Consider the following 27,327-nt stretch of genomic DNA (forward strand, 5'->3'; position numbering starts at 1 on the left):
AATTTAGAAACTTCAGGTTTTGTTGATTTCTGAGCTTTCCTTGATGAATCATGATCAATCCTTTATCAAATGATGAATTATACTTCATAATGAGGATGTTGACCAAAAATCAGAAGTTTTGACTGTGGTTTGACCATAGTTGACTTCTAGGTCAAATCAGTCGACTGTTGACTGTGTGGGCCTTTGGGTGAGCAATCTTTTGATTCAGAGCTTGAAAATTGGCGTGAGGATCCTTTGAGGCATATGAGAGACCATGGTGTCCATTGGAGGTATCAGAACCTGATTTTTCTTTGAAAAGATCAAAACCCTAGTTTGAGGGTTGTTGTTTAGGAGAGTGTACAATCAGTCAAATCTTGAGTTTTTGATATTCAAATGAGCTTGAGTATAAAATGTAGTGGGAAAATTTTGGGGTATGACACATATGGATCGAAAATGTAGGTCTCTGGGTAAATGATCCCCTAAGTGGGAAGGTCCATTCCAATTTATACAAGTTTTTTCTAACGGGGCATACGAAATCGAAGAGTTAAGTGAAGATAAAATAATCTTAAGACTGAATGCAAATATTTGAAAAAATATAGGCCAACACTTCAAGATATTAAAATATTGCAAGAATAGTATGCATAAAAAGATCGAAACCAACATGGGCAAATAAGCAAAGTAAATTGTGCCAAAATGGATTAAGTCATTATTACAAAATAATGAGGCCTCGAAAGGCCATAATTCAATACAAATAACAGGGATACAAATTTCAAATTAAGATCAGAAGGGAAGAAAGGCCTTCATCTTATCGTACTTCGATCTCTGCAGCGTCAAACGTTTTCACACAGGGCCTTGAAGGAGGTGAGATTGTCAACTTCTTTTCCTAACGCTGGAGCCTTTTCAACATGCTGCATTCCTACTTCGACCTCTTTGCTAAAATCAGCTTAGTGGAATTGTTGAAGTTGTTCTTTATGCTCTTTGGCCTTTGAGATTTTGCTCTGAAGCTCCTGGATATGTAACTCCCAAAAGAAGATATTCTGAGTGCAGGTTTCGATCTCATTCTTATTCTCAATGCTACCTTTCTCTAGCTCTGTCACTTTGGAAGTAGATTTTATGGTTGCTTCCCACTCACTGATCTAAGCTTCTGATTTCAAGAGGATGGTATTTGAGGTATCCCTTACCCGATTAATATTAGTAATGATGTGATCAAGAATAACCCCAGTTCGATGATGACTTCGGAAACATTAGAAAGAAAGTCCAATTGTTCTACTCGTCTTAGTAGATCTTTGAGAGTGAAGCTAGAAAAGACGTCTCTGTCAAGAAGAAGGAAGAGATCAACATCTAAAGCCTTAGCTTTTATCTTCTGAAGGAGGGTATCAACAGGTTGATTCAAAGCCTTTTCACCTGATACAGTCGAAATACTAGCACTTTTTTTTAGAAGAACTCTCCCTATCGCTGATGATCACCTTCAAATATTTAAGAGGAATATTTTGATTTAGGTTCTCCAATTCCGTGGGAGACAATTTGGAAAAGGTGCCACTCGAAGTTGATTTACCCTCAGGGGCATTATCAGTTTTGACGGGATCTGACGTTGGTTATGGAGCAGAGTCTTTCTTCCCTTCATTTTCATCACCTTGTTGTTCATATTCGAGGTCATCCATTGTGATGTCCTCATGGTAATTCAAAAGGCTGGTGTCGTCCCCTTCTTCCTCTTCACCCTCTTCTTCGTGAACAGGTTCATCATTCTTCGGTTCGTCAGCCTTCAGAGAACCTTCCTCAGAAGAGTTATCAACAATTTTATTTTCAGTGTCTTGGGGTTGAGGGTCTTCGACAAGTTTGTTGATCTCAGACATGGACCCTTGATCAGATCTCTTTGGGGATGAGGTTGGTTGAAGGTTGTTCGACAAGAGGTTCCTTCAAAACTTCTGTTGCATCCTTGATAAGTGCCAAAATATAGTTATTTTGTGTATGTAAATAGTGGCACTTATCGATACTTTTTGTTAACACCGTTTGAATAATTCCCCATTTTCGTGTAATTTTGTATACTTTGTATTTTGTTACGTTTTCATATAAATATGTACCGTTTGATAGTTTTAATGTATTTTTGTAGGTATTGTTGCATATTTGGAGCATGAGCAATAAAGTGTCGAAGACACGACTTCAAACGCGTGTTTTTGGAAGGAATAAAGTTCTAGTATAGGGAGCATCACACACACAGAGGGTGCATCGCGCGGGCTAGGAGTAAAGGAATAAATTTTGGCAGTCTCGAGGGCACGTCACGCGCCCTAAGGGCGCATCGCGCGCTCTAGGGCGGTTTGGTACATAAGTGAGAGGGTGCATCGCGCGCTCTGCGATTTCAATTTTTCTATAAATAGTTTAGAATATATTTTTTAGGTTTTTTATCATCTCTTATTTGACAAAGTTGAGCTCTGATCCATTCTTTTTAGTTTAGAGGTTCAAGCAACACTGTTGGGTGGCTCATCATGTCGATAGAGCTCGGGTGGTCTCTGGTTGTGCCGATAACATGATAAATTTCCATTTGCTCTTCTTCTTCCGTGTGACCCATTCCAATGGTGGAGTTTGTATGTATATTTTTCCTCTCTTGTATGTACATTTGTTGATCTCGGGATTGTATATACATTGGATTTTTGTTGTTGTAGAAATAGACATCATAGATCTTGATTAAGGATGATATCTATTAATTTCTAAACTCTAGACATAGATTTAGGGCTAATAATCATAATGGGTATCGGAGTTTAATTCCTCTGTGTTGTTCGATCGGTTGGGAAATCGCCGAAAGAGCTATATAATTGAACTCTCGTCAGTGTTGCAGAAATGAGCACTGATGTGGTATATCTCGAGCGATGCTTAGTGATTTTGATGCGTATTGTGAGTGTGTTACGATAAGATCTTCAGATTTAAGTATTTGACGAGTTAAATAGAAATACGATTCCAGAATGAATTCTCTTAAGCTACAATAGATTGTTTATTTGCTTTATTTACTTTCCCCTCATTTTACTTTTCGTAACCCAAAACCAAACTTATAATACGAGATAGTTGAACGACATTTTTTCTCTACCAATCTCTGTGGACTACGATACGATATAACCTATATCACCCAGTAATAGTAAACCTATTAATTTTTGCTTGCCGCTTGACCACATCAACAATCCTGAAAATAATATCGAAATAATCATTATATGTGTCAGTAAAAAACAAAGAAAGATTAACCTTATATGTAATGAGAAGTATTTACCTTTGGACCTTTTACTTCAAGGTTTGAATTCCTGCTCTCCGTTGGTTCGAGCACTTGTAGTGAAAGGGAGTCAATGTGAATGACTTCCGGAGGAGGAGTCTTCTTCACCTTGATTTTGGTAACCTTCGAAGAAGACGGAGCAGGAGCCTCAGTAGTTTTCTGTGGCCTCTTAGTCCCCTTTGCAGTTTTTCTGTATCTGACAAAAGGTCACCATCAGAATTGGATTCGATGACTTGTACTTACCTCTTTTTCTTCTTGGGAGTCGGAGGTTTATTGGAAGACTAAAAGTGGTCAAATTATTAAAAGAAGTAACAAAAAACATATACATAGCAAAGAGGAGTGTTTTGGTTAAAGCATACATTCGTCACAGTGGGCTTCTCGACTTTTTCAGTCTTCGTCTCAGCAAAAACTTTAGAAGAAGATGTCTTTTTCGGAAACCTTGTAACTATATAAGAAAACCAGGAGTTAGCATGAAAATTAAAATAGAAAGCTGGAAAAAGAGTTAAGTCGAAGGACCTTCCAGTTCACACCTTCAAGTATCAAAGAAAGCGCGCGAGCGTGTTCTAGGCCAACATGAAGGTGACCTTTGAAACTATCTAAGGTATGCTTGGTTGGAACCACCCGCTGGGCACGTTTTTTTGACTCTTCACGAAGGTTGTTCACAAAGTCCCTGTAATACGGTGGGAGAACTGACTTTTTGAAATGTGCGGATAGCAAGAGTCGCCACCGAATTTTATTTTGTCCAATTTCAGGAAAGGTAAAAAGATCAGAAAAAGACCTTTTTTAGAAGAAACGGGCTCGGGGGGTAAGTTATGAAAACGGAAGGTGTAAGCACCCTTTTCATCCACAGTTTTCTGTGGGCTCTTAGTTTGCTTGGTTCATGTTTGTTTGTTTGAAAAAGAGATTTTTGAAGAGAAAAGGACTTTAACTTAAAAGCGTAGCCTTTGCTTATGGAAAGAGGTGTGAAAAAAAAAATTATTTGTTTTGAGCAAGCTAACTAGGAGCACTACCCTATACTTTGTCTTTTCTATGCTTTTTAAATTTCCTAGGACTAACCATACCATTTATGGGTAGGTAGTTCCTTTTTATTGGATGTGCGGGACAATCGAAGGGTCATCGGAGGTCGTTGAAGGCAACAGGTAGAGGTACCTTTAGCAAATTCGAAGGGACGATCGTCACTTTTTCGTAGGCAACAATCGAGGGTCATCGAGGGACTTAGTGACGATCTTATATTGAGGGACCTTTGCTAATGGGTACCTCTACATTTCGAGAGACACGACCTTTATTCGTAAGGCAACCAAGAGAGGCGTACCCTAGAGGTTAGTGAGTGCGAGTGTATTAGATTCGATTATCTTATCTTGAATTAGGTGAGGTAGCGTTCAATTTTTATCTTGCCATACAATCCTATTAAACTAGCAGTTAAATATGTACAAAAAATTAAAGTGCAGAATGTAAAGGTCCTACGCTATTACATGGCTTTGGGAGAGATACATAATAAGGAGGCGCGGAAAGTAAAGTGCGAAAAATGAAAAAGGTCCTAATTAACTATTACAAACCCAAATTAATTAAAATTGAAAATTATAAATGTCCATGAAATGCGAGAGTCTCAGTATCAAGCGGTACCTCGCAATCAAAACAAAATGTTAGTATGGATAAAATGATAATGATAAATAATAGAACATGAATAATAAATGATTAATACAAGAACATCTAAATAGAGACTAAATTAAATTCTAAAGAGAAATTAACAATTAAATAAAAATTATTTATTTTTTGGTATTTTTAATATAAACTAATTCCTAATTTTTTTGGATTTTTAAAGTTATCATATTTTTAGTCACTTAAAACTAAAATAAAACAAACATGAAAACAAATAAAAAAAAGGATGAATTTAAAACAAACAAAAATGGAGGGTATAATTAAAAAGATGTGTTGGGCCTTATTTAGTAAAAGCCCAAGAGTAAGCAAAAATCTACTAGCTGAGGAGTATGGCGCTGGCAAAGGGGTATAACACAAAGCAAAATCGGGTGGGCCGATCCAATTAAGCCCAAATTCAAGGCAACAGAAGAAAGACCTAACATCTAAAGAGGGATCCGCCTCCCTCCATTACTCTCTTCTTCTTCTTCGGTCCCTCCCTGCTTCTTCAGACAAATTCAAAGCCTCTTTATCCCTCACAGATTCACGTTAAAGCAAACAAAAACAACCATGTATCTTTGCTCTCAACAATCATTCTCCCCCTGTCTGTTTATTCTCTCCATGAACATAACAATATCCAACATAAACAAAAGAAACAGAAAGCAACGAATGACAAATACATACGAACCAATAACATCAACCGCAATTGAAAAGGGGAAAGCAAAAGTGGTGAATTGTTCACAAACAGATTAAAGCAAGCATCAATGTCCGTAAACGGAAAAGAAAAAATAGACGAGAAGGATTTACCGATAGAGAAGAGATGTTCGGTTTTTGGTAAGCTTCAAATCTCAGCTCTCTCCTCTTTTCTCTCGATCTCCTTCTACCATAGTTACATAATTCGCTTGTACCCCATGCGAACCGCGAATTAATTCGCACGTACCGGTTCACGGTTCTTTTACGAACCGGTTCGCAATAATTCTCCTTGCATTCGGAAAATTTGAGCGTACCAATGAACCACTTAAAAATTGATAGAGTTTAAATGTTTGAACTAATTGTTAGTTCTGCATAGCCCCACGTAAAGCTTGCAGTCAGCTAAAATGAGAATATTTAAACTATTTAATTGCAAGCATAAGATGTCCCACATAGCAATGCAATGCATGACTGCTTTGTTTGAATCCACGTTAAAGTCTTATATTTATAAACTACTTTTACTTTCAATACAAATGTGTCTCCGATGTGGAACTCAAACTGTTACAGCAAACAAACTATTACAGCAAACTCTATTTTTTAATACTACCCCATTTTATTATTAAAAAATGATAGTAATATTTTTAAAGTATCTATTTTATCTATTTTATGCCTAACCCATTTTTTAATAATAACGTACCGATTAATATTTTTAAACGTACCACGAACCCAAATAGCGTACCGACTCTGTATACCCCCTGCGTACCTAATTCTTTGAGAGTTGCGAACCGCGTACCCGAATTCGTACCACGTACCGGAGCGAATTGCGAATTGTGTGACTATGCCTTCTACTATTTCCAAATTTCCTCTATTCTGTGCGATTTAACGGAAGCCTTGGCTATGTTGAAGTTTTCAGATCCGAAGGTGAGAAGATGTGTGTTGCGAGTTGAATCACGAGTTTGCTGCGTGTTGTTGCCTTGGATTTCGTTACCATCTACAATGGTTGAGAAACTCAACACCCACTTTTTCAACTCCCAACACTCCACATCATTTTCTCTTTTTTCCACTTAATAACTCAACACCCATTCAACTTTTACCCTCTCCAATGGTTTTTCACTCAACACCCTTCCCCACCACTTTTTATTTTCATATTCTTATTTAAATTTTATTTTTATGATTACATAAAATTATAATTATCGATTAAAATTAAATTAAAATAATAAATACTTAATAATTTATTTTTTAATTTTTTGTAATAAAAACAAAATTTATTTAAATAATTGGATACGATACAAATCATCTTAAATTAATTTAAAATACAACACACAATTAACGTAATGATTATTGGGATCTATTTCACTAAAAAAAGACACTTAACTTCAAAATAAACACTAATAGAAAGATAATAATAAGATTAAGATAGTGAAAAACTTGATTTTTTTTTCTGTGTCCAAATCAAATGAACCAAATCTCTATTTATAGAGAAAAAAAATCATGAATTTTGGTAAAAATAAAAAATAAAAAAAAATAATTTGCAACGAAATAATTGAGTCCAAAGTATTAAATGGATAAAAATCTGGACAGCCAATCAGAAACAGCCAAGTGGCATTAATTATCCCTTTTCTCTTTCTCTCTCCGCGTGGGATTATTCAGAGAGTGGCTCACACGCGCCTGCTTTGGCCCAATCATGCGCTGCCAAGTCAGCCTCTGCGTCAGTTTACTTGGTGTTGAGTTTTCTCAACATCTCTCTCCTCCAACACACATTCAACACCACTTTACACACACCATTGCACTTGATTTTCCCATGTTGACTTAAAATCAACCCACCATTGCACATGGTCTTAGTAGAAAATAATAGACTTTACCACTAGGCCATTTGTTTTCCTTGTTTAACAAATTGCATCAAAATGAATATATAAAAAACTGAATGTTAAGTAAAAACGTTAAATACTATATTTATATTTAATAAAAATAGTTAATTCCTTTATATTTTTTAAAGATTATTTATTTACAATATTTATTTTAAATTAATATTTGTTTGTTATTATTCAGTTTTTCATGTAGTATTATAAATATATTATTTAGTTTATTATTATAAATATATTACTTTATTATTATTATTCTAAATTTATTTATTTTTTCAGTTTATTATTATTTTATTCTTTTCAATACAAATTAACTTTTCAGTTTATAAATTATTTTCAGTTTATTTATATTTCCTAAATTATGTTCATTTTATTTATAACTTTTGGTTTTAATATATTAAACGTAAAAGTATTATATCTAAATATTTGAGTTTATTATATTTACGTTTAATTAATAAACTGAAATTATATTTCAATCATTTTTAATTTATTATCATTTTATTATTTTCAGTATTTAAATATCTCTTAAAATTTATTATCTCTTAACATTTATTATCTCTTAAAAATTTAATTGTTTTTAATATTTCAATTAAAAAAAATTAATATATTAAACATAAAAGCATTATGTTTAAATATTTCAGTTTATTATATTTACGTTCAATTAATAAACTGAAATTATATTTCAATTATTTTTAATTTATTATGATTATTATTATTTATAGAAATAATATTTCAGTTTAATATATGGTTGAATAATAAATTTGGGTTGAATAATTCTTATGGTTGAATTTTATCTATGTATAATATAGATATTGATGCAATGAAGAAACAAGGAAATTAGATAGAACAGTTGGTTAGGATGTCTTAGAATGCCTAGGAGGTCTTGGGTTCAAGCCATGTTAACAATGTAATAATAATAATAAAATTAAAATAAATAAAAAATAAAAAGTTATTATGTGGAATTAAAAAGAATTTAAAATAAAAATTTAAATTCCACGTCAGCATATAGCATTCCACGTCATAATATAATAATTAAAAAAATAGCGCCACATCATATTTTAATTGACCAAATTCAATGAGGGGGTAGAGACGGAATCTGTGTTTTTTTTTTTACAGGGTTGTTTTTCAGATTCGCCTCAAATGGCAGGGGGCGAAATAGGGTTTAACCCTTTGTTTATTAGTTTGCATTTTCAATCCGACTTGTCCGAACTGTATTCGGTTCGTCCAAGCCATTTTCTAGAAAACAAATCGTTGCAACTATCTTTCATTGTTTATGTATGTCATTTGTTCAGGTTTGTATGGTTTTGTAATGAAACACATGATGGTCAGAATGCTGAAAAATTATATACAAAATGGTTGTGATTTTGTGTTTTGTTATAGTTGAAGGAGATGATAGGGATTGGTTGATGCTGTTAAATGTTGTGTATAAAATTGACTTTTTGACTTGAAAACTTTAATATGAAAATTACTACAATAAACTTATAGAAAAGTGGTAAAAAAAAGGTTACATTGAGAATGGTATAAAATAAGTGTAACAAAATGTTGGTTTACGGCAAAAAGGAAGACGTATACGTAAAACGCGAAAAGATGAGTGGAGTTGTTCGTGAATGGTAAATATGATCTTAAAAATATATTACCATCAGATATAATCATCATATGGTTTAAACGACAAACAAATTAAAATTAAAATAAGTCTTTTGAAAAAAAGAAATCGTAAGATTTTATGAATGAATTGTGTGAGAAAGTGCAAGAATGTGGATGATTAGATAATTGTTGGTAATTGTTGATGAAAAATGTGAAGGTGGAGTGCTCTAGTTATAGAGTGGAATTAGGTCAAGACTGATCCTAAAAAGGAAATGATCCAACCCAAAGGCCCATGGACCTTCCTTGATGATCAAGATTAAGAACCTGGACGTGACCTTCTATTTGCAAGCCTTTCATTCTTACCAATTGTGCTATGTTATTTATTTGAAATAAAAAGCCAATTGAAAGTGTATGAAGCATAGGCAAACATTTTTCTATTTATTAAAATATAACAATTTAAGTGTAAACTATTATATTTTTTAAAATAGATTTTAAATTGAATATTTATAAAATTCAGGATGTCAATGTAAATGAATCTGAGATTTTAATAAAAACCAATTTTTGAAATAGCTTCGATTTTTTTGAAAAGTGTGGGCAAATTTTGGGGTATGACAGACCCCATAGGCGAACCAGTCACGAAACGGAGGGCTGAAAAAGCCATGCCTAAATCAGCAGATGATAGTCGAGGGAACTTTGGAGGATGCATGTTAAAAGCTAGTTAGTAACGCAACTCAGGTCTCATGTTCGAAGGTAGTTTTAAGGCATCAACCTTTTAAGCAAACTTTTCCCTTAGAGTAATTGTGGCTTCACGAATGGTTCGATCCAAGTCATCAGGCCTATAAACGGTTTCAAAGTATTTCTCGAAGGCTTGAATCTCCTTGATATGGGTCGACGTACCTTTCTTGACTTTATTCTGCACAAAGGAAAATGCTTTCGTCAGATGTTTGGTAAAACCTTCGACATATAAAAATTCATTGAAATAATAGCTATGCCACCATTCATCAAACTCTTAGGTAGGAAGGAAGCATGGTTGGTAAGTTACAAGAACTAGTTTGATTCGACCATAGTATTTTGATAGGATCTTTCTACTCTGTTCCTTTGTATGGTTCATGTTCCAGAGAAGGAGATTGCATTTTTTTCAAAAGAGGTTTTGATAGGATTTGGATGAGACCAAAAAGAGGTTCATGTTCCAGACACCAAAGAGCCGATGAAAGATACAGAGATGAGACACAAACCATAACTAACCAGAACTTCCTGCCTCAATTTTTTACTTTACCAAGTTAACACATCCTTCTCAACCTTACAACGCCTAAACTTCTAGTTCGCGAGAGAACCTGACTCAGTCAATCGAATAAACACCCAGAAATAATCTTCGACGCTTGACACCACCCAACAAACCTGAAGGCTCTCTGATTGGTGGCATGTATTTTGCTAAAACATACTGAGGAAGATCATGTTGGAAGATATGCTTTATGACTTAGCATTCAGACTTCAACATGTTGAAGAAGATGTCATGACATCCTAGCTGCAGAACGCTGATCTAGCAAGTGGATCAGGCGTTATTATTTGCTACAAGAATATTTAAATCAGCTCAGAATATTCGAAGAAATCAATCAGCTGATATTTTTGCCAAGGTGGATTCAATCAAGAAGATTTCCACGGTGTCTTTTATTCGAGACATTATAGGAAAGATTGGATTGAAGTCCTAATTTCTTGGAGAACAAGTAAAAGACTTTTGGCAGCCTTTGCTGCGATTTGAAGCCCAGTCCAGAAAAGACTTTCTATAAATAGAAGGGCTACAACCTAGTTTAGGTGTGGAACTGATATTGTTTATTTTAGAGTTTAGGAATCCTTATTTTTCTGTGTGTTCCACTGTGTACATTCACAAACCTTTAGGTGTTGAATGTTGTTTAATCTTTGAAGCATTTAAGCAAGGAAAGTATTTGCATCCTCGTAAACTTCGAAGCATCGAGGAGTAGTTTGTTTATTTTTATTGGATTTTTATTTTGTCATGGGATTGTGAATGGAAGGGATTTGAGGAGGGCCTCATACCTAGGTGCGACTTAGGTAGAAATCATAGGAAGGGTAGTGATTAAGTGAGAAGGGTAAACTGGGACTGTTTCACTTTGAATTGATACTATCGGATATTGGTTTCATCCTGGCTTGGTAGCCCCCAGAGTAGGAAGGATTGTTCTGAACTAGGTAAACATATTGTTGTGTTATTTACTTTCTGCAAGTTTAGAGTTGTTGTGGCTATTTGTGTTCATTACTCAGATATAGTGTCGTGACATCTCATTCGACATCTTATATTTGATACCGAAACTTCAATTGGTATCAGAGAAGGCATTCTGCTCTGCATCTGAGTGAGATCTAATGAGGTTACTTTCTGGTACGATGGACAAGGAAGTTGGATTTTTGAACAGACCACCTGTTCTAGATGGAATTAATTATGATTATTGGAAACCTCACACGGTGGCCTTCTTGAAATCTATAGATATCAAGGTTTGGAAAGCAGTTCTGAAAGGGTGGACACATCCTGTCATTATGAGAGAAGACATTTAACCCACCAATGTGTTAAAATCAGAGGTAGACTGAAATCAAGAAGAAGACAAACTTGCGCTTGCAAATCCCAAGGCTCTAAATGCCATATTCAATGGAATTGACAAGAACATCTTCAGGCTGGTGAACACATGTGAAGTGGCAAAAGATGCATGGGAGATCCTTAGAATAGCACATGAAGACACTTCTAAAGTAAGGATGTCAAGACTTCAGTTGTCAACGATTCAATTTGAGAATCTGAGGATGAAAGTAGATGAAAGCATTCATGAATTTCACATGAATATTCTAGAGATATCTAATGCATCAAGTGCCTTGAGAGAGAAGATTCCTAAAGAAAAACTGGTTAGGAAGATGCTCAGGTCTCTTCCCAAAAGGTTTGACATTAAGGTGACGACTATTGAAGAAGCTCAAGATATCAATCAAATGAAGTTGGATGATCTAGTAGGACCGCTACAGACGTTTAAATTAAGCATCAATGATAGATCCGAAAAGAAGAATAAAAGTATAGCCTTTGTTGCTGATACTGAAGCTAGTTTGGAGGTATGTGACCTGGATTCAGAAGAAGGGCTATCCGATGCAATAGCTCTGATAGGAAGAAAATTCAATCGAGTGATGAAACATATGGGCAAATATCCAAGATCAGATGTCTAGAACAACTCATCTGACATTCAGAACACACATGATGCTGGAAAGAGTAAGTATGATAAAAAGCCCACTTATGAAAAAGGTATACAGTGTTATGAATATGGAGGCTTTGGACACATCAAACATGAATGTCCTATATTCCTCAAGAGGCGGAAGAAAGGTCCATTGGTAACATGGTCTGAAAAAGACTCTGACAATGACCTTGAAGATGAATCAGCCAAACATGTGAATGCCTTAACCAACTCGTGAACAGATAATGAGAATAATTCAGCATATGATAATCTATTTGCATCATTCAGAGAGCTTTTTTGTACAAATGCTGAACTATATGAAAGAGGGGAGGAACAGAAGAGGCTGGTATGACGACTAAATAAAGAGAAGGAAGAATAGCTGAGGACTACACTAAACTGGAAGAAGAGATTAGATCCTTACAATGTGAGATGAATAAGGTTCAAGACTTTATCAAAATACATGACACCAGGCTCATCTCTCGGGAGGAAATTGTTCAAGAAGAAACAGTAACATCTAACATGAGCAGCCCATGGCTGAATGAAGAAGACAAGTCATCTATGGACTCCAGTAATTCCCAGAATAACTCTACGATGTCACATCAAATGTCTCAACATCCAAGCAAAGGAGGTATGGATGTTACTCTAATATCCAGAACCAAGAAAGAGACAACTGCTGAAAGCTCTTTCGATGATCTGACTGTGCTGTGAGAACAGTTCAATAATATAGGGAACTCCAGGCTGAATAATGAAGGGTATGAAGAAACTAATAAAATCATATACCTCAAGAAGCATGAGACAGGATCAGTTGGGTCATGGTCAAAAGAAAGGTTTAAACAAGAGAATGGAGTAACAAGGACCTGGGGATCGATTGTTGAATTAGAAGAATCTGTTACTGAGACTTATGTAAGTAAACTTACAATAAGTGAAATGGTAGCAGGTTTTCTGAAACTTGCTTGGAGAATGAAAGGCTTCGAAAGAAGGTAATATAGCATAGAAACTCTACAACTCTACTACAAGATGAGAAAAAGGAGCTCTTGGAAATCATTGAGAGTCTTCAAAAAGAAGGTGTGATGTCAAAATCAGACCAACGCAACGTGACTCAAGTAAGCAGAAGATCATTCACAGGGCCACCTAGGCGAGGAAGGAATCATTGGAAGAGAAAGAACCGTAAAAAGATCAAGAGTTTTGACTCAGGAAGTCAAGAAAGTGGAGTGACTCCTTAGAGAGAGAAGGAGAAGATGTCAAGACTAGTGTCTCAACATCTCAAGAAGACTAAGAAAAGGTACCCTAATTCTCGACATAAATTCATTAACTATGATCATTATTGTAGATTCGGCCATTCTAAGGCGAAATGTTTCAACGTGATTGGATTCCCAAGTTGGTTGCTGTCACATCAAGTGAATCATAGTAAGACACAATATATGTCAAAGAAGCTTCCCACTTCTAGGACAAATGTGAAAACTACGTCTCAAGACACATGTCGTGCTATGCATGGAAGGATGTCCAAGCTATCAAGAGGGGAAAGCCCAAGAAGGAGGAATAATGGAAACATGAGAAGAACTGATTCTTCTAAGGACGAATTGGGGATGTCTGACAAAAGGAAGTATGCATATTCGAGAACTATAGTGACCAATGAAGGCGACTGTGATCGAAAAAAATCTAAGAAGTTGTTGGAAACATTTGTCAAGGCAACTTCTTATGAGACTGAAAGAAGTGTAACTGAAGATACTTCAACATCTGATGGCAACACCTATGAATAAAAAACAAACATTGTTGGATTGCAACAAGATAGGATCGGTATGCCTAGCCTAAAAGTTAACTCCAAATTTAATAAAGGCTCAACAAGTCTCAACTATAGCTCAGGACATAATTCATGGGCTGACCACATGGAAACAGGACTCAATCAGTTCATGAGGAATGATATAGAGAACCAGGTCTCAATAGATTATGATATGGACCTTCATGGGAAGATGAGTCTTGACTATCTGGATTATTCAGGTAAAGGGACTGAAACTGACAAAGCTCCCTATATTGATAAGAACTCAAGAAACTGTGCTCAAATGGACTTAAGCATCAAAGGGGTGCCGGATAAAGTTACTCAACATCCTATTAAATAGACTCACCTAAGACTGAAGAGTCTGCAAGGAATGAAGAGCAGGGTTTCAGCTTGAGAGATATCAACAATGAAGAAATTTTTGTTTCCTATCATCACAGAGAGACTGAAGATGAATGTTGTGTGGAAAGGTCTACCAATATTTCTAAAGAGATTTGTCTCTCAGAGATAAGGTCTTGGAACTCAATGATGAACGTGAGTGCACTATCCTGACAATGGAGGAAACTGGAGACACTCAGCAAGTGGTGGCTGAGAACAATGTCACTCTAGATGTCATGACATTATCATGGGACATCTCTAGTGCTCACAAGAATCCTAATCATCTCAACAGAGATACCGAGGGAACAAAGACTGTGACTCTGGAACTTGATGATAAAGAAGCAATGCCTACTACATATTTTGTGATAGACTCGAATGATACTAATCTCAAGAACAATCTTGGGATAGGTATCCATGCAGAAGAATAGCAATCTCCTTTTTGAGCCACTAGTGGAAGAGCTGGAGACAATGGAGCTTCTAATATGGCTGCTGATGCATGACTGTTGGTCATGAAATTTTTTTCGCTTTGCTATTTTGCTTTCTTTTTTATTTTTTTGTAAGGGTGAAATGCCCAGGATATTTTATTTAACTTTCTGGAAAAAAAAGAAAAAAATATGATACTACCTTTGTCACTTTGTGGCTAAAAAAGGGGAGTAAGGATTTAGTATATATAGAAGGTGCTTGTACTGAGGGGGAGGAAACACTTTTCTCTCTATTGCTGCTGCTGGCTCTAATGGATAACAGTCTTTGAGGGGGAGCATGCTCTCCTATATTTTTTTCCGCTGATGCTTTTACTCTTGACATGTTCTTGGTTGTTTTAGCCAAAATGTGCCAAAGGGGGGATTGAAGGCTCTCTGATCGTTGGCATGCATTTTGCTAAAACATACCGAGGAAGATCATGTTGAAAGAGATGCTATATGATTTAGCATTCAGACTTCAACATGTTGAAGAAGATGTCATGACATCCTGGCTACAGAAAGCTGATCTGGCAAGTGGATCAGGCGTTATTATTTGCTACAAGAATATTTAAATCAGCTCCGAATATTCGAAGAAATCAATCAGCTGATATTTTTACCAAGGTGGATTCAATCAAGAAGATTTCTACGGTGTCTTTGATTGGAGACATTATAGGAAAGATTGGATTGAAGTCCTAATTGGAGAACAAGTAGCATACTTTTGGCAGCCTCTCTGCTGTGATTTAAAGCCCAGTCCAGAAAAGACTTATCTATAAATAGAAGGGTTGTAATCTAGTTTAGGTGTGAAACTGATATTGTTTATTCTAGGTTTTAGGAATCCTTATTTTTCTGTGTGTTCCACTGTGTACATTCACAAACCTTTACGTGTTGAATGTTGTTTAATCTCCGAAGCTTTTAAGCAAGGAGAGTATTTGCATCATCGTAAGCTTTGAAGCATCGAGGAGAAGTTTGTTTATTTTTATTGGATTTTTATTTTGCCACGGGATTGTGACTGGAAGGGATTTGAGGAGGGCCTCATACCTAGGTGAGACTTAGGTAGAAATCATAGGAAGGGTAGTGATTAAGTGAGAAGGGTAAACTGGGACTGTTTAACTTCGAATTGATACTATCGGATATTGGTTTCATCCTGGCTTGGTAGCCTCTAGAGTAGGAAGGATTGTTCCGAAGTAGGTAAACATATCGTTGTGTTATTTACTTTCTGCAAGTTTATAGTTGTTGTTGCTATTTTTGTTCATTACTCAGATATAGTGTCGTGAAATCTCATTCGGCATCTTATATCTGATACCATAATTTTAAAACCCAAAGAATAAGAAAATTCCCTTGCTGCTCCACAAGTCGTAGACTTAATGACTCCAACGCACAACTAAATCGAGCATAGAATTCAGAAAATCCAGTCGAGAAGGCGGAAATGTGGCAACCAAACAGACCCTCACAAATAACCTACTTCCCTAGTCCGAACTTACTCAAGCTACACACTTGCTTGAAGAGAGCTTTCAAAGCATATTGATTGAAAACTTGTAGCTCTCTTGTTAATACTGAATTATAATAACATCCACTTATGCGATAGTTAACAAATGAACCTCCAAAGAATCCAACGCCATCCAACACTTGACCATTAACATTTGGAACTGCTCCTATAAGCCATCACAAAGCCAAGTTGGTGATTTATTTAGCTTTTATGCCCAGGCAGGCTAAAGGATTAGAATAGATGTAGCTATCTCATCCGAGAACAGCTTTGGTTTTATTCTGAACCACTTCCACACCGAAAAGTCTTCTTCTTTTACAATTTTTCCAAGGTCAATCTCCTTATTTTGAAAAACTTTGTCATTCATGTACTTCCAAATATTCCAGAGGCAGGCAAACCAAATTACCGACATTTTTAGAGTCAGTGAACTACTGTTGTCACGTAAATTAGAAAATTGTTCCTAGTGTTACCACCCATTATTGAGTATGACTGACTGTACTCCTAACCACCTACAAATAAAGGACACTCGAAAAAGATGTGTGAGACATACTCCTCACACCCGTAACTGCCAATACACCCAGTTTGTTCCTGGACCAAAACACCCTTCTAACTAAATTATCTTTTGTGGGAATTATTTCATGAAGCATTCTCTAAACCATGCACGACACTTTAGAAGGAATCTCCTTATTCAAAACCTTCGACCATGAATGGTTAGGCACGGTTTAACCATCCGAAGATAGACTTCTATACACCTCTTTCATTGAATATCCATTTGATGAGACAAGTTTAACTACATCAATTTGACATATATCATGCCACCAATCGGAGGATACTCTCATGCTTATACTAATATCACAATCTCTCATGTCGTATCTATTTACAAGAGTTTTATACCATAATTCATTTCTTTCATTTTTCTACTTTCCAATTCTATTTTCCTAACAATGTAAGATTAAAGGCCTTCAAGTTTTTAATACTTAACTCCCTCATTTGTAGGCCTACACAACTGTTCTCATCTAACCCAATAATTTTTTGTCTCTTTCTCACTCCCACCCCAAAAAACTGTTTAAATAAAGGTACTAGTTTGGAGATGATACTTGCAAAAGCCTTGAAGAAAGAGAAGAAATAGATCGGAAGTGCCGACAAAACTGATTTTATTATGACCAAATGAACACATTATAATTGCTTGTTCTTCTACCTTGATAATTTAGACCTCATGGTATCTATAACAGGCTGCCACATAGATTTTCTTCTTGACTTAGCACCATCTAGTAATCAAAGGGAAGTGGATGTTGAGGAGCCTAATTTGCAATTTAGTACTTCTGTCACTTCTTCTAGCTAATGTTGAGGAATGTGTATCCCGACCAATAAAATCTTATGGAAGTTAATCTTGAGGCCGACATAATTTCAAATAACTTAAGATTGCTCTTGATAGTACTAATATCTGACCACCTTTTCTTTCCAATAATTAGAGTATCGTCAACGTATTGTAAATGAGAAAATTATTCCACCCCTCCATCTAATATGAAACTAGATAATTTCCCAGCTCCACAAACTTTTTCACTAGCACGTTAAACCCTCTAGCTACAATGAGGAAAATAAAAGTGCTCTTGGATCACCTTGTCTAAGCCATCAACCCATCTTGAACTTCTTCGTAGCGCTTTCGTTTACCAACACTGAAACTGATGATGTTGTTAAACATTTTGATATCCATTTTCTCTATCTCTCAAGGAACTTTATTTTTCCCATCACCAAGTCTAGAAAATTCCAATCCACAAAATCGTAAGCCTTTTCAAAGTCTACCTTAAACATCACAATTTCCTTTATCATTTTCCTTGCTTCATCTACTATGTCATTTGCGATAAGAATATCGTCTAAAATCTGTCTTCCATAAACAAATGCAGATTGTGTTTTTGAAATAACAGAGCTAATCACTTTCTTAAGTTCGTTAGCCATCATCTTCGATAATACCATACAACCAATTAAAGAGATAGACATAAACTAGCATTTTCACTGGATTCTTCTTCTTTGGGACCAACACCACAAAAGGACTATTATCCCCTTTGACTATCTTTCCATTTTAATGAAATTCTACCAAGACTCTAAAAAAGTCAACCTTCATGTCATCCCAAAACTCCTTCACAAAACAAAAATTTACCCCATTCGGGTCGGGCTTTTGTCGCTATCACAATCCCACATCGTGGTACGGACTTCCTCTTCTGAAAACTCTTGAATTAAAACATCTCTATCTCATTTTTCATTATTTTTAAAGTTAATATTGGGTGGAACGGGTCTCACTCCCTTAACCGATAAATGGCCATGAAAGTGTTTAGCAATTGCATTTCTACTATCTTCCGCCTCTATCAATTGTCTTCCATCCACTTCGAGGCTTAGAATTTCATTTCCCCTGCTTCTTTTATTGATACACATATGAAAGTACTTTGAGTTAGCGTCACCCTCTTTCAACCACCTAGCTCTAGACTTTTGCCATCGAATGATACAATTTAGTTATGACACTTTATGCATTTGTGTTGTTAGCTCTCTCTTTATGGTAATCTCCTCTTTGAAGGTTCGAAAAACACAATAAGGGGGTTAGATTGGGTTTTTGATAAAATATAAACTTACGACACGTTTGGTTATCCTGGTTCGTTTGAACTCAAACTACTCCAGTCCACCCGCCAAGGTGATTTTGCCTCTCTCTTATGAGGACTTAATCCAATAAATCAAACTTGATTACAACAACGTTCACAATGACAACCGACAAAGTCTTCTTGAGATAAACCACAACCCGGTTTCTCAAGGAACAATAACAACAAAACTTAATCTTATGTGTTTACAAAAGTGATTCTAATAAGTTGTATCACAATTGTGATGTATACACAATGTTTAAGAACGATGCACGAAAACAATAAAAGAATGAATAGTAATTTGAGAGCTTTTCGTGATGGTTTGTGCGTGAGAATTCACTACTTTTAACTTCACTAGTGTCTTCAATATATAGTGAAGCTTTTGAACCGTTTGAGAAACACACTTTTCACTTTTGGAATGTTGAAATAATATGATTTAAGACCTTTTCAAAGATAGAGATTTTGTCCGTAGAATTGATGATCTAACCGTTAATAGGAAATCTTGAATTAAATACTTCGTAACGGAAATAAGTATCAGAGCATTACGTCAGCATTGGTGCAAGAAGCGTTTATGTATCATAACTTTATCAAAACTTCTGCTTCTGAGAAATCACAGTCAAAACCTGAGAAATCGACAGCCTTACTACTATGATCTTTGAGAGCTTTTTGCAGTGGCTTTCAGAACATGATCTTCTTAGAAAGAAGATCAAGTGGAAAATACTTATTGTTCTTGTGGACTTCCTTCAAAGTCATCAGAACTTCGTGTTCTCATAAATTTCCTTCAGAGATTAGATCTTCTTATTCTTGTAAACCTCTCTCTCGATGAAGCTTTATGATAATTGAGAGACTAATGTTCAGACTATCTTCTTCTTATAAGCTTCCCTCAATGCAGCCTTCTGCTTTGTTTTCTACTTCAGAACTTCTGAAATATAAATAAACGATTAGGGAGTATATATGTTCTTATTAAAAATGTGTTTATTATCATCAAAACTATTTAAATTATGTAGAACCAAACTTTGTTCTAACACTCTTCTGATAGGCCCACTTCCTCTCCTCATTCCTCAAATTTGTTAATTTATACTTTTTCCTTTTTTATTTGTTCTTCCAAATTTTAAATGTTGTTTTTGTGCCTATCTTTGAGACTTCCTCTTATTAGTTTTAACTTTTCTTTGAGGAAAATTGTTGAAGCGGTAAAGCGGCAAGCAACAAAAGTTTTGGAAGTATTTATCCAGGAATTTATCGTATCAACAGAGATTAGTGCTACTGAATTGCCGTTCGACGGATTCTTAGTTCTTGAGTTTGGGTTAAATGGGTTTTAAGTAAAAACAGAAAATAGAACATATGAACATAAAATAAGTACATTCTTTGGAAAGAAATAACTTATCAGGCATGTAAATGCACTTACTCGTCACAAACTTAAACTTATCACTCTGTTGCACTCAACTCACAATACTCTTCAGAATCACCACATATCTCTCACATTAATATCCATTTCTGCAACACCGACGAGAGTTCAACTATATTGCTCTTTCGACGATGTCTCAACCGATCGAACAACAAAGAGGCATTAAACTCCGATATTATGTTGATGTTAACCCCAATCCTATCTCTATAATCTAAATCTAAGAGATATCCCCCTAATCAAGACTTGTAATGTCTATTTCTACAACAACACAAATCCAAAGCATTTAAGCAAAGAGATCAAGGAAACACCGATTAAGATTTATAAAGCAAACTTTATACAACAATAGAGTAACAAATATACATAGGTTTAGAGTTAACTTACAAACAAACCTAACAAAAAGGAAACACACAAAGAGGAGAAGAGATAAACCAAACATCTCACGGGCTGTTAGCTCCGATTGATGAATAATCCACCTCCGATTATCCAAATGCACAACCCCATGTTGTTTTCAAGCTCTCTACCAAAAAATGATGGTTGATGAGTTGGAGTTTAAAAATACCCAAAACATAACCTAAAAAATCTGTTTTTCCCCTATTTATACACTTTGAAACTCGCAGAGCGCGCACTGGGAGGGTGCATCGCGCAGCCTGAGTTGTCAACAAAAATTCAGCTTTAGTAAAATTGCCATAACTTGAGAACTGTAGCTCCGATTTATGCCCGGTTCAAAGCGTTGGAAAACTTATTCAATTTTGCTATATAACAATGAATAAATATCAACTAAATTGATGATTTCTTATTCTTCTATTTTGAGCCTTATTCATTGATGAGTTGCTCAAAATCGAGCGTTTGAAGTCGTGTCTTCTACACTTTATTGCTCATGCTCCAAATACGCAAAAATACCTAAAAAAAAGACACAAAACTATAAAACGGTATAAAAGTACATGAAAATACAACTATTCACAAAGTATACGAATTTACATACAAAATGGGGAATTATTCACACGGTATTAACAAAAAGTATCTATAAGTGCAACAAATTCTATACACAAAATAACGATATTTTTGCACTTATCAAACTCTCCCTGACTTAAACCTGTTTGTCCTCAAACAAGTCCAAACACTCAAAGAATCAAAATTAAAAATCCAAAGAATCAAGAATCAACAAAGTTTAGAGAAACGAAACAATTTCACGGTTCAAACAAAAACGCACAAACAAAGTAAAAACTTACCACAATCCTACAACGACACATGAAAATGAAACAAATCCTAAGTACAAAAATCATACAAAACATTCTAAACAAAACATGCTCAATCACGAATCACGCATAGTAAAAACTCATCGGTAGATGAAAAAACACCAAAAGGTGAGGACTTTGACACACACCCAACAATCTTGCATACAATAGACAAAATTATGCGTTCATCCAAAAATAGTATTGAAAATGCAACGACACAAATCACAAGGGCTTTCACGGTTGTAATGCGACTCTGTAATACGGTGAACTGACTTTTATCGAAATGTCGCGGTTAAGCAAGAGTCGCCACCGACTTTTATTTTATCCAATTAGGAAAGGCTAAAAGAACAGAAAAAGACCTTTTGAAAAGATTTTGAGTTCGGGGGGTAAGTTATACAAAGGGAAGGCGTAAGACACCCTTTGCATCCATGGTTATCCATGGGCTCTTAATTGCTTAGCTCACTTTGTTTTCAAAATGTTTGAATTGTTTGAAAAGTAGGGTGTGAATAGAAATTTGAATAAGAACTTTAGCTTGTAAATAAGCGTAGTCTTTTTGAATTTGATTTTGAAAAGAGTACGGAAAAGATTTGAATTTGAATTTGGATTGAGCAAGCAATTAGTAGCAATTACCCTAAGTTTGAAAATTTGTTCTTTTAGCTTTTCAGGCGAAAGGGTCTATCCATACCATGAGAGGGCAGGAAGTCTTTCAATTGGATGTGAAGGGTCATCGAGAAAAGTATCGTTCGCCATAAGACTGACCTTTGCCATAAAGAGGGCAGGTAGTCTAAGGGAAGGATATAATAGTCGTTTTATCTTTTAGACATCATGCGAGGATACCTTAGCAATTGGGACCATCGTTTTTATAAGGCAGCTTCGAGGGAGTTTCAATAAATTTAAGGCAACATTGCTTTAGGTATCCTCGGAATCGAGGGACTTGACTATTTAGTATACTTAGAGGCAACAAGGCAGCAAGTGATAAGGCAACAATAAGGCAACGAGAGGGATTACCCTAAAGGTGTGTGGGTGCACAATCACGTGGTTAACTTCGATGATATTTATCTTATAATTAGTGATCTAAGTTATTTAGCAGGCTTGCACTCCCTAGGGTTACTAACCACGCAGTATAAAATTGCAGAAATTAAAGGCAGAAAAATAAAAGTTCTACGCTATTACAATAAACACCTGCGGGGATGGGGGAATTAAAACAGAAAATAAGAAATATAAATAATTAATTTAATTATCTTTATCTTGAGCCTTGATCTTCCTCGAACCTTCGATTGACTCTGAACATCTGAGAATTAAACAGAAAACAATAGGGGTGAGTGTAAGAGGAATTCCTTGGCATTGAAAATAAAACCTATTTTAATCTATAAGGCAAAGATTAAAAGGTAAAATAGCATCTAAATAAGAAAATGATTAGAACTTAGCTTTTTGATTGGCATGGCGCGTGGCTGAAAAATCCTGATTAATCCTGAAAATTAGCCACGAAGAGGAAAATATTAGTGTATTAAAGATCGACAACCTTAATTGGTGGAAAACAAACCAAGTAAAACAATTAATTAAATAAATAGCTATTAAAAATAAAAATGTTTAAATAAAAATAAAAGGGGAAGGTTTTTGAAAAGATTCGGAGCAAACCCTAATTTTTAGGGAACAGGGTTTTACAGTTAATGGAAGACATCTACCTAAAAAAACCTAAGGCTACTAGGGTTTCTTAAATGAATCGAGGTTAACAAACCTACAAAATTAATTATTGGTTTCTAACCTAATTAATTTTAAAATCGGCTAATCCTGATTAAATTATTTTAATGATCCTAAATTAACCTAAATGTAAATTATTAAAACTAAATAAAATTACTAACTCAAATTAACTATTAAACTATAAAATAATTAAACTAATTTTAGTTTAAGACATAAGCCTATCAATATTTAATCTAAATTGATCTTGATTTATGTAAAAAAAAAGTAATTATTTAATGGATACTAAAGTGTTTTGTTTTAATTAATAAGAAAATAAAATAAAATCAATTTGAACAAAGAAAAAAAACAAAACAAAAAAAAATAAATAAAAGGGAATTGAAAAACTTAGCGTATGATTCAGTGTAGAGGACAGAGGGAGGTCCATGGTAGTCTTGCAAAGTTGTGGGCGTTGGATCTGAGCTATATGTGATCCAAGGGCTGTGAGGTGAGGGTGCGTCGTATCGCGCGTAGATGGAGATGCATGGGATCGTAAGGTACATTTATGCAAACAAAAAAACATAGGCGACGCTGGGGATCGAACCCACGTCTATTTAGTAACCAACTTTCTCCTTTAACCAACTGTACCAGATCCATGCGCTGTTAACATTATCAAACTCAAGTAATATATTAGAAAACAAATCGCTTGGAATTTTAAAATGCAAAGACCGCGCCCTGAACCTTCTTCTTCTTCGTGGGGATCGTAAAAGATACAGACCTTTTAGCCCACGGTTTTACCTTGTGGCCATAGGTACCCCACCTGAAAACTGTGAAAATAATAGGGACGATTCCGGTTATTATATGCCTCAGTGACAATCTGGATCGCTTCAGGGACTTTGTGAGAGTGTGAAAGAACCTTCAAAAGCCTTTGAATCGATCTCAAACCCCAAGAACGAGGTTGATTTTTCCTTCGGATTTTGTGAGTTTTCTTGGAATTTTTCGAGCTGCCAATCCTTATCAATCCCCCCTCTGCATCTGGAACGATTATGCACTTATAGTAGAAGGGTTTTGAATCATAAAATTGTATTGTATCTTCATAAAATTATGGGATTGAGATTTGATTCTTGGATGAATATTTTTGGTTCAAATCTTACTAAACTTGGCCAATATTGCATCTTTTTCCACCAATCTCCATGTACACGAATTTGGCATGAAATAAAGTGTATTTTGATGATTGATTATGATTAAAAATTAAATCAAATCAAATCTTTTCTATTTTTCTTCCAACTCTTTGATTAAACCATGATTTTAGTGAATAAAAATTCCAAAAAAATCAAATATTCATCGAATTTTCGTGGCTTTGGATATGGATCTTCTAGATGACTTGGGGAACATGATTGGATCTTAAAAACTAAGGCCCATTTGCAAGAAAATCCATTTTGACCATTGTTTGCTTCATATTTTCCTCCCACAATCGCCCAACTTTGACAAGGCATATCTCCCTCAATTTTTAAGGTATGAAGGAGTTCTAGGACTTTTTGGAAACCTCAAGATGTCCTCTACAATCCACTTTGGAAGCTTTTTTCCATTTGAGGATTTTATCTTGATGATATGGGCTTTGACAAAAAACTGCTTTTGGTTGACTTCCAAAAAGGACCTGTAATGTTTTGATTCATATCTCTCAAATGAAGCATTTTTAGACTTAACATGTGAGAGACAAAATTGTAGAGAATTCAATTTCCTTCAAAATGAGCTTTTGGATGGGAAATTTCTGATGTTCCATGTGGAAGTTATGGCTGGTCAAAGTTCAGTTGACTTTCTCCTATGAAAACCCTAATTTAGAAACTTTTGGTTTTGTTGATTTCTGATCTTTCCTTGATGAATCATGATAAATACTTGATCACATGATGAATGATACTTCAAGGTGAGAATGTTGACAAAAAATCAGGAACTTTGACTGTGATTTGACCCTAGTTTGACTTTTAGGTCAACTAGTCGATTATTGATCGTTTGGGTCATTGAGTGAGCAATCTTTTGAATCAGGGCTTGAAACTTGGCGTGAGGGCACTTTGAATCATATGATGGATCATGGAATCCACTTGAGGTATCAGAAGTTCAAATTCCTTGAATAAATCAGAAACCCTAATTTTGGATCTTGTGCTTAGGAGAAGAGTGAGCTTGCACTGTCTTGAGCAATTGCAAGTCAGGTGAGTAAAAACATCTTGGCATATGACGGGCAAATTTTGGGGTATGATAGACTCGGTTAACAAACAGGTGATAAGTCCTAAAGCTTATCGAAACAAAAACTTGCCTAAACCTAAGGGAGAGATCATTCCACAAAGTTCTACGCAATAAAAAAATCTCGATTAAAATTTTCTTCCTTAACCACGCATTTCACACGAAACACATTACTTATTAGCATATTTTTTCCACACTCTTTTGTTATTTTCTTTTTCAAACTTTTTCTCTTTTTTCTTTCTTTTCCATTTTTTTTTCTTTTCTTTTCACAACCTCATACCAACCACAACATAGGTAAGCAAACATCCTCTCCCCAACTTGAATACAACTATCATCATAATATGAATATCCCCTACTTTCTAAGGCAAGGCAAAAATTCAAACTATAAATCATAGTTGAGGGTTCAAGAAAATAAAGAATCAATATCCATACACAATTGAGAACCAAACGCTCATAGACAAGCATTAAGAAAAAACATTATGGACATTGACAAAAAGGCTCAAAGGGGGTTACTAATGGTCACACACTCACAAGGTGAATTGATATTTGGCTATGGTAGTTATGATCAAAATTAAAAAAGTGCCTTGATCACTTTCGTGCATTCACAAAATCAATACAAACGGCAGATTAAACATAATAATATCCAGTTAAAACAAGAAATGTCAGTCACTCGCATATATACACAATGGAAAGCTTCCTCAAATTTATGGGTAAAAAGGGGGAACTAATGTGATTCAAGTCAAGAGCAAGTTATGCAAAAATAATGAATGATATGAAAATTGCACAAATGAAAAGTCTCATAAACATGCTATGCTATAAAAAGCGATAAACGAGTACCTTGCTATATACAACTTTGAACAATACCATTACCGCACAATTGACATGCTGAATCTATCAAATCGGAGAATTACCAAATGCAACTCCAAGTAATCGGGTAAAAATTTGAGTCTAAACACAAACAAGAGAATTAAAAATAAAACTATAAAATACTATACGCTAAAGCCTTGGTGTAAGTAGGAAAAGGCTAGCCAAGTAAACCATTAAAAAGAATTCACCATCCAAAAGCTACAGGGCGCGCGACACGCGGCTTAGTGCACGAAGCGCGCTATACCAGTTGCACAAAAACTAGGACAGCAACAAGCAGTCCTAGTGCAACCTCCACTCATCACCTACACATCTCATTAACAGAAAAAAACACAAAATTTACAACCGTTGGGGTGCCTCCTAACAAGCGCTTGTTTTACGTTGTTAGCTCGACGCCTTTATTGTGCACGAGTAGTAACTTCCTCCATGATACGCCAATGCTTTCACCTCAACACACACCTAAAGAAAATGACTAACTACACACTTGAACTAACGTTACGAAACAATAATATTTACAAAAATACGTAAACAACACATATGTGCACAAACTTGAACAATAAGAAAAAAAATACAATTTTAACAAATGGTTTGGTGAAAATGAATAAACAAGTTGAAAAGTGAAGATTTATAATTAAAGAGCTAATCCGAGTTCAACTTGTTTAGTCAGTTCACCAAACAAAATTGAAGTATGTATAACTATAAACAAGCATAAAAGTATCAATATATACGATATCTACAAAACTTAAAAGTAAAGAAACTATTGCAATGCGATCTAATAGAAACATCAATCCCCGACAATGACGTCATTTTGTTGAAGCGGTAAAGCGGCAAGCAACAAAAGTTTTGGAAGTATTTATCCGGGAATTTATCGTGTCCACATAGATTAGTGCTATTGAATTGTTGTTTGACGAATTCTTAGTTCTTGAGTTCGGGTTAAATGAGTTTTAAGTAAAAATATAAAATATAA

At 35.2% G+C, this 27,327-nt stretch overlaps 1 long non-coding RNA gene across 1 annotated transcript; it reads right to left on the reverse strand.

Annotated features, from left to right (window-relative positions):
• Positions 1–1,388: 1,388 nt before the first annotated feature.
• On the reverse strand, positions 1,389–6,126 carry LOC131620757 (uncharacterized). Its single transcript, XR_009289275.1, has 5 exons — positions 5,678–6,126; positions 3,766–3,905; positions 3,595–3,680; positions 3,236–3,431; positions 1,389–3,151 (listed from the first exon to the last, which is right to left on the reverse strand). It is a non-coding gene; the product is annotated as an uncharacterized LOC131620757 (long non-coding RNA).
• Between the last annotated feature and the right edge of the window lie 21,201 nt (positions 6,127–27,327).

Source organism: Vicia villosa, linkage group LG1 (genome assembly GCF_029867415.1).
Source record: "Vicia villosa cultivar HV-30 ecotype Madison, WI linkage group LG1, Vvil1.0, whole genome shotgun sequence".
Taxonomy (NCBI): domain Eukaryota; kingdom Viridiplantae; phylum Streptophyta; class Magnoliopsida; order Fabales; family Fabaceae; genus Vicia; species Vicia villosa.